We start from the raw sequence: 8176 nt of genomic DNA, 5'->3' as shown, positions 1-8176 counted from the left end.
TGCAAAGGCCTATCCACAAGTATAGCTGTATGCTGGACCGGTAGTCAGTGACGGGTATGATCCAATTGCAGTGGTACCAACCTAAGACAGGAGGCTGACGCCTAGAGGTCAGTTCATCCGATGACGGGTAAGGACCATATGTTGAATTGGACTGCCTAACAGACACGGTCCCTAAGCCACATGCTTGTTGTTTAAACAGAGAGGGGGAGTCTTTAGAGATGATATCTTGAATGATCTGTAGAGTGTTCCAGGTGGCCAGGTGACTTTACCACGGCCATTTTGGGAGCCATTACTGTAGTTTAAATGCTCCATTTATAGTCACATAAGCTGAGGCAGAGAGTGGGAAAAGTATTTCCACAAAATCACTTTAGCAATTTAATTAAAAACCGAGTCCAGAACACAGAATGGGGAGTGCCTTGCCCAGCTCTGCATTGATTGGGCCTCCTGGATTGGTCCCTGAGACCCCGGAAGGCCTCCATACTCATGGAGGCTCCAGAATCTCCAGTGATGTGTGTCTATTGGTTTGTGCTGCAGGGCCAAGCAATCCTGAGCAACTTCCCTCTTTTTCCCTGGACGCTAAACAATTTCAAGGAGGATGGTTTGATCTGTCTGAACAAAGGGAGCAGGGAGAGACTCCATCTGGACTTGGGAACACGTAGCTCACCCCATGTAGCCCTGGTCTCAACAATCTCCACTTGGTATAAAATTTTTTTTTACAGCAAGAGAGACTTTTCAGATGCAATAAACTATATGATGATGACTATTCTTGCCTTCTATAAGTCTGTGGAATCCATTGGAGTGTTGTGATTAACTCCTGAATGGTCTTGGGGGTAAGGGTTGCATGGGAGTTGGGCAGGGCTGTTTTATAATGAGCGCTAAGAGGTTGTCTTGGTGACAGCAAGCTGTCCAGGTGCTCCTGAGTCTTTAGGTATGCCCTGAGATGTGCTTGGAAGTCCCCTGGACTTGGGAGATATTTGCTATGGTCTCAACTTTACTAATGGAGCAGTCAAGGAAGAGAGCACAGATTTGACGTGCCTTGGGTATCTTATAATAGAGCACCCAGGTCTCTGGCTGTCCAGGCCAGGCTCTGCCAGGACCTCTGGTTTCAGGTATAGTGTGTGGAAAGGGTTGGAACTGCCTGGCACAGCACTACATGGCCTGCATCTGACCTAGAATCTAACAGTTTCCTCACCAGAAGCAGAGTAGGGGGTTCTGTTCTTCCATGCCGGCTGCTGCGCTGTTGGAATCATTATCATTGGGAACATCACTGTAGCAGGTGAAAGAGACATGGAAATTCTTGACCTCGTTCCTAAAGGACTTTGCCCACAGTGACACATGTCTCTTCTGTTTACATTTTATTGGTCCAGGGGGGGTCACATGGGTCTTGTCTGTCTTCAGGATGACATGGAGATATAATCCTGGCATGTGCTCCTATCACGAACTGGAAATACTAGTAATTATCTCTCATCATGACCACATATTCCATGTTAGTCATTCAGTTTTGTAATGATTAAGAATTGTTAAGAAGTAACTATGCTATGCGACCTTCCTAGACTAAACAATTTCCAATGCTTCCCATTCAAATTGCTCACTCAATTAAAACATTTTTTTTTCATTTTAATTTGAAGCAGAGTGGTGGGTCTAAGTGGCTTTATAATATTTACTGCTCTCCATAATACCCTAAATATTATTCTAAATATTCTAAATAATAATTCTAAATAATTATTCTAAATAATATTCTAAATATTCTAGAATAAAACAAATTCTATTATTTTTGTCAAAAAATTTTAAAAAGAACACAAACCTGCAACTGACTTTTATCTAAATGTCAGGAAAAAGTACTAATGATTGACACATCGGCTCAGTTACAAAGGGAATTATTATTAAGCCCTTAATGGGCACAGGTGTTAATTAGTATGGAGGGTGATATGTTTATTTCATTATTTATTAAGATCACAATTAAGCTTATGAAGGCCAATAGCCTGTGGGTAGTATCTGTTAAGCACTGAAAGAAGTCATTGTGCTATTAAAAGTTTCATGTTGCATACAAAAGAGTCCTTTTAAAAAAATATAACCCTTTTTTTAAAAAATTGAGATCAACTACAGCAGTCTACTTGATTTAATAATAGATATTATACTCCTTAACATTCGGAACCAAACATGTTCCATTAACTTTGCGTCAAAAATAGCAGTTTCTTTTTATTCTACATTTTTTAAAGATCAGAAAGTATCTTATTAGGTCAGTTGTACAATTTTTAGGTAAGAATAATAAATATCAATGCATTTTATATTACAAGAACTAGTGAAGAAATGTAAACCATCTCTCTTGAGAGACCTGCAAACGTTGGTGTGGTCAAGCAGTAGCCAGCCCAGTGCTACCCTGTGAACCGCAGCACCAATGCCCAAGATGTTCCCACACGAGGGACCTCCAATACGAGATTGTTAGTGCCAGGGACAGCTCCCAAGGAGCTCAATGTTAGCTTTGTGGTTTTTAATTTGATTGTGTTTCCCACTCCAATCTCTGAGATTGCTCTAATGAGACGTAATTGAAGGAGACAAAGTGTTCCCTTGCTGCCCTGTGGCGGTGGCGATCTAGGGGAGACTGTGCCCCTGCAGGCTTCTGCCTTCAGACATCAGGAGGTGTCTATCTCCATGGTGGAGGCTGCTCCACTTCCCTTGCTTATCCAAAGCATTCTGAGGATTTGCCATATTTCTAAGAACCGCTTCTGAAATGTCTCTGAGGTCCTAACTCAGAACCAAACAGTTGAAAGACTTCTAGTAACTTCTAAATGATTATTTGCTCCTTGTGAAAAATATGAAAGAGATTCAGAGATGTCTAAAAGAGAGGACAAAGTCTGTCTGCCTCTAGGGTGACCAACTCATCCTAGTTTGGTCTGGGCTCTTCTGGTTTTAGCACTGTGAGTCCAGTGTCTGAGAAATGACTCTGTCCTGGTCAAATCAGGGCATGGTGTGAGACTAAACCCGGATGTCTGTGTGCATGCTCCTTTTCTTCTCTCTACACACACACACAACTATACATGTGCATCTATGTATCAAGATCTATGCTTATAAATGGATGTATATAGATACAGACATAGATGGATATAACGAATATAAAATCATATTTACGGGTGTTTTTTTTTTTTTTAATTTAACATAGGTCATGCATTCTCCAAAATCATTAAACATTCTTCAAGTGGGTGAGTGTTAAAGGCTTCACCCTTGTTCATTATACAAATATGCCATAATCATAACATCTCACTATGTAATTGTATATCTATATCATTTATGTTTTCATTTAAAATGATTTCAATTAAAATTATACCGGAAAACCCGGTTTGAATATCCTTGTGCATGGGGCTATAGCTGTAGCTCAGTAAGTAGTAGAGCACCTCTTGGGCCTGCTTGAGGCCCTGGGTTCCATCTCCAACACTGCACAACAAAACAAATCCTCCCCCGTGTCTTTATTTTTGTAGCTGTGGAGTGGATACATCACCATATATGGGAAGTGAAATTTAAATACATCTTCACGCATTGCTTGTTAGGAAGATTTTTACGCTGGACCATGTTTATGGTCAAGTCCACTCCCTGATTCTCGGAACCTGTGAGCCTAATACCTTCCATGGCAGAAGGGTCTTTGCAATGTGATTAGGACAGAGACCTGGAGATGGGGAGAGCGTCACCTGGGTCCAGTCGAATCACGAGTCCTTAGAAATGGAGGCTCTTTTTTTCTGCTGTGTGATAGAAGAGATGGAGGAATAAGGGGTCCAAAGTATGTACAGGGACTTGACCTGTGTCACTGGCTTTGATGATGGAGGAGGGGACTATGAGCTGCATACAGAGGCTTCTAGAAACTGAGGAAAGCCTTTGGCTGACAGCCATCAAGGAAAGGAGGATCTCAGTCCAATAACCTGAAGGAACTGAATTCTGCCAACACCCAAATGATCCAGAACACGGATCCTCCCTGAGACCTCTGGAAAGGAACACAGTCCTGCGACACCTTGATTTTACTTGGATGAGACCTATGTCCAACCCTGGCCTTCAGAACTATAGGATGGCAAATATATGTTGTTTAAGCCGCTAATTTTATGGTACATATTGAGCATTTCTAGCCTAAATTCCTGAAATGGCAAACTTTTGACAAGACATGTTGACCTCTGAAATTTTAGGACTTAGGAGCATTTCAGATGTCAGCTTCTCATATTACAAATGCTCAACCAGTAAAGTCTATGAAAATATTTACAAAAAAACGAAAACAAAAACAAAACAACAACAAAACACTGAAATCTGAAACACTTTTGGTCCCAAACAATTTAGATACGAGATCCTCAACCTGCAATTTATCACAGCAGTAATAGAAAGCTAATATGGCATTATTTTAAAATGCATATCATTTTGTTAATAAAAGTGTTACCCGTATACAGGCAAAACCAACCTCTAATGGTAGAATTGAGACTAGAGGTTGAATTTGAGGCATATTAACTGGCAAGAGGCAAGATGTGGGGATTTGAAATGTTGACGGGGCAGTGGTTGCTGGAATGTACACAAATGTAACAGCAATTTAACTTCACTCAACTTTATGGAAGGAAAGCACAACCTCAATTATAAAAAATAAATAAAAAGCATACATTCCAGTATCAGCTTCTCGATTTGTTATTTATTGGTTGGTATTTTTATGTGCATGTTTTTTTTTTTTTTATCTTGGGAATGATCTGCTTATCCTTAGTTTAGGAGTTTTTTTTTTTTTTTTTTCTTATTTGCTCCTAAAGGCTTTTGCATTTCTATTTCTTGTTTTCTCTAGTTTTTGAAAACACTGTTGTCACTTTGTAACAATACAGAAGTGACAGAACTTGAAACAAATCTCCCAACCTCTGGATTTCCTCTGGCAAGAAGGAACTTAAGCCCTTTAAGCCAAAAAAGCACTTGGGACAGTCCCCTGGCAATTTCATCATATCACACTGATTCATATAGTCAAGTTTGGTTTAGGAATCGAGTCTGTACAAACCACCAGTCCACATGCAAGGCCAGTGTCCCACAGAATAAGCCCAAGAGGTTTCTGTTCTCCAGTGAGGTGTCTCAATGCAACAAAGTGTCTGGAGGCAATAAATAGAAATGGCAGTCAAAGTGCATTCGGAGGAGGTCCAGTGGGTTAGCAGAAACCCAGGAGATCCATGTCCACTGTCCAGGCATAAGCTTGGCTTGCCTGCTAAGCAGCTAGGTGGCCTAACTAAAGTCCATCAGATCCACCTGCTTCACGTACAGAATGTGGGAGGCACCCAACCAGGGGTGGCAAAGAGGTTTCAATGAAGGCATCAACGCAAGGGGTTTGTTGAAAAAGATGGTAAAGCTCTATATGAACTATGAAAGATATTGATGTGATTCTCCGAGATATCCTCTATGGGCACAGGATTAGAGATGAGCCCACCTGTTTCTGGACAAGGAGAAATCTATTCTCTCTCTCTCTCTCTCTCTCTCTCTCTCTCTCTCTCTCTCCTCTTCCATACTGGGTATTGAACTCAGAGGTGCTCTACCACTGACATAAACCCTGACCCCTTCTTATTTTGTATTTTGAGAATCTTGCTAAGTTGCTTAGGGCCTCACTAAATTGCTGAGGCTGGACTCGAACTTGAGATCCTCCTGACTCAGTCTCCCAAGTTGCTGGGATTACAGGAGTGTGCTATGGCAACTGGCTACCCTCTATTTTCTTCTCCCATGGCTAATTATCTTCTCGAGACACTAAATGTCTGAGATTTGAACATTTGGTGCAGAGAAGAGCTCCTTGCTGCTTAGCTCTAGGACAGGCCAGAGAGTGGTAAAGACCATAGACTCTGGAGCCAGACCACCAGGATTTGAGTGTTGGGATGCTTTCGATGCTTATCTCAGTTCTCTGAACCCCAGTTTCCCTAAAATGGGTGTGACTTCAATGTGTTGGCACAGGACAAGGGCATTGAACAGTGAGTCATTGACACGTGGTTAGTATTTAACAACTTAGCTGTTATGGATAGTGATAATGAAGAATAGAGTGATCAGAGGATGACAGGAAGAGGCCCAGCATGAGAGCTGTCAGACAGAAGGAGTCCCTAAGTACCTTCATGCTTCTTCATGAAGACGTGGTAGAGGCGCACTTTCAGGAATGTCTGTACTATAGATGAAGAAAGAGAGAATCTCCTGGAAACAGGAGCACGAAGTCCCAGACCTCCCACGGACCAGAGATGCAGAGGGCTCTGGGCCCTAGAGAAGCTAGGAGAAAGAGCCCAGGTAGGAGACACTGTGAGGCACCGTGCCAGGGTCTGCTAGGAGTTCACAGATCGCAGACTAACAAGTTCCTTTGGCTTTGCAAGTTCCCTTCTTTTTGTTTGGGTTCAATCTGAATTTGAGGAACCTTGATTTGCAAAGTTAAAATGAAACTTTAGACTATCAAGTGGTGCAGCTGTTGGGTCCAGCTGTGGGCTGTGAACCCTACGGGGGGCGGGGGGCGGTTTCTTCTGCCTTCTCTCTCTCTATCCTCCTTCCTTGCTTCCTGGTTAGCAGCTTTCTAAAGCAGAACAGACAACTTGCTGGTAGTTTAGGTGCTGGTGAATGATGAGATCATGGTCTGGATCGTGAGTTAGTGGTGGACAGAGATAAGGTAGCCTGAGAAAGAAAGGAGGGTTTTTTTTTTTGTTGTTGTTTTTTTGCAATGGAATCTGTCCTCTGTCCTCAGAGATTACGGAATCACACAAACAATGAAAAGAGACACACAGCTGGTCCATGACAAACCAAAGCTGGAAAGTGAAGAGTGGCTCAGTAAGTAAGCCATTATGAAGACCGAAAGTTCAAGACCTGCAGAGCTCCAGTTGGAGATCACAGAGGAACCTCAGGGAGCACCAGTGTCTAGTCTGAGACTGCCCTGGACTTTAGGATCCCCAGGGAAACTGATTAAAAGCCTGATGGATCCCTTTTCCACAAACCCAATATTCTAACCCAGAATCTCAGTGTTAGGCTGGGAAATTTGTATTTTCAGAAGCAGTCCTGGTGATTTGGGTTCGTGGACAATTTGAAGGCTGTGGACTAGTGCAGAAGTGCGTTCATGGATGTGTTGTCCAGTGCAGGGCAATTGGTTTACCAGACGATTTAGTGCAGAGGCACAGCCATGAAGGAAAGGTTGAGGTTGCAGGGCTCAATGAGTCCTTTGTGTTACAGAAGCTGGGGGACAGATGGCTTGGAAACTTCTCAAAAGAAAAAGATCCAGTATTACAGAGGCATGAAGGCAGATTCTACTTGACATTGGGCAGGTGAGACCCACCTCACTACTCCCTGCCTAGCACCTTTCCTACCTCCTGCCCCAGATTTGCTGAGTACCAGAGGGTCTTCTAAGTACCAATGCACACGATGCTATCTCAGTCATTTTTATTCCAATTTAGCATGTGCTCATACACTTGGATGGAGTTTTAGGGTTCACTCCTAATTGGAGTGCATAGATGAAATCTTGGTGGTAGGAGAAGAGGTACACAGAACTACTAGATCTGGTGTGAAGATGAATGAAGTTGCTTGATTGCTAATTGCTCCCAAGACTTGGGAACATTGTAGGGACTTTAGTGGGGGGAAAAATTTTGTCTTATGGGCAATGCTTGAGCCAGGAGCGGATTTCTTATAATCCAGGTCCCTGGCTCCATGTGAGTGTGGATCCTAAATACTTTCTCTTTCAACTCTGCTCTAGCCTGTGCCAACGATGCTGTCTTCTAGGACACATGGCTCCCAGAGATGAGGAAATGTGTGAGCTCATCTGCCATAGTCCCTCACTTCCTGTCTCTGACACAGTATCACTGTCATTTAAAGGAGAGCAATACTGAGGCCTGGAAGACCTCTTGATATGTTTTAATGCACAGGGGTCAGTGCCACTTCTAGAATCAGCACCTGTACTTCCTGATTCCCAGGCCAGCACTCTCCTAGTGCCCCATACTTCTGGATGAGTTGCTTTCTGCATCTCCCTGACACCCCCCTCCCCAAAAGACCTGCAGACCTGGGCCCTAAAAGTTGGGTTTTACTTCTAGCAGAGATTGGTTTCCTGTGCCACTTCTTCATCGAAAAGTGCCACCTGACTTCAATGAAGTTGTCACTCCTCTTCCTCTGAGGTCTCAATTCATATATGATAGGCATTTCTCTGGGGTTGAGAATAAATTGGATGGGAATAACT

This window comes from Marmota marmota, unplaced genomic scaffold (genome assembly GCF_001458135.2).
Source record: "Marmota marmota marmota unplaced genomic scaffold, marMar, whole genome shotgun sequence".
Taxonomy (NCBI): domain Eukaryota; kingdom Metazoa; phylum Chordata; class Mammalia; order Rodentia; family Sciuridae; genus Marmota; species Marmota marmota.
The sequence above is the reverse complement of the archived record's forward strand: the minus strand, read 5'-3'. Positions refer to the sequence as shown.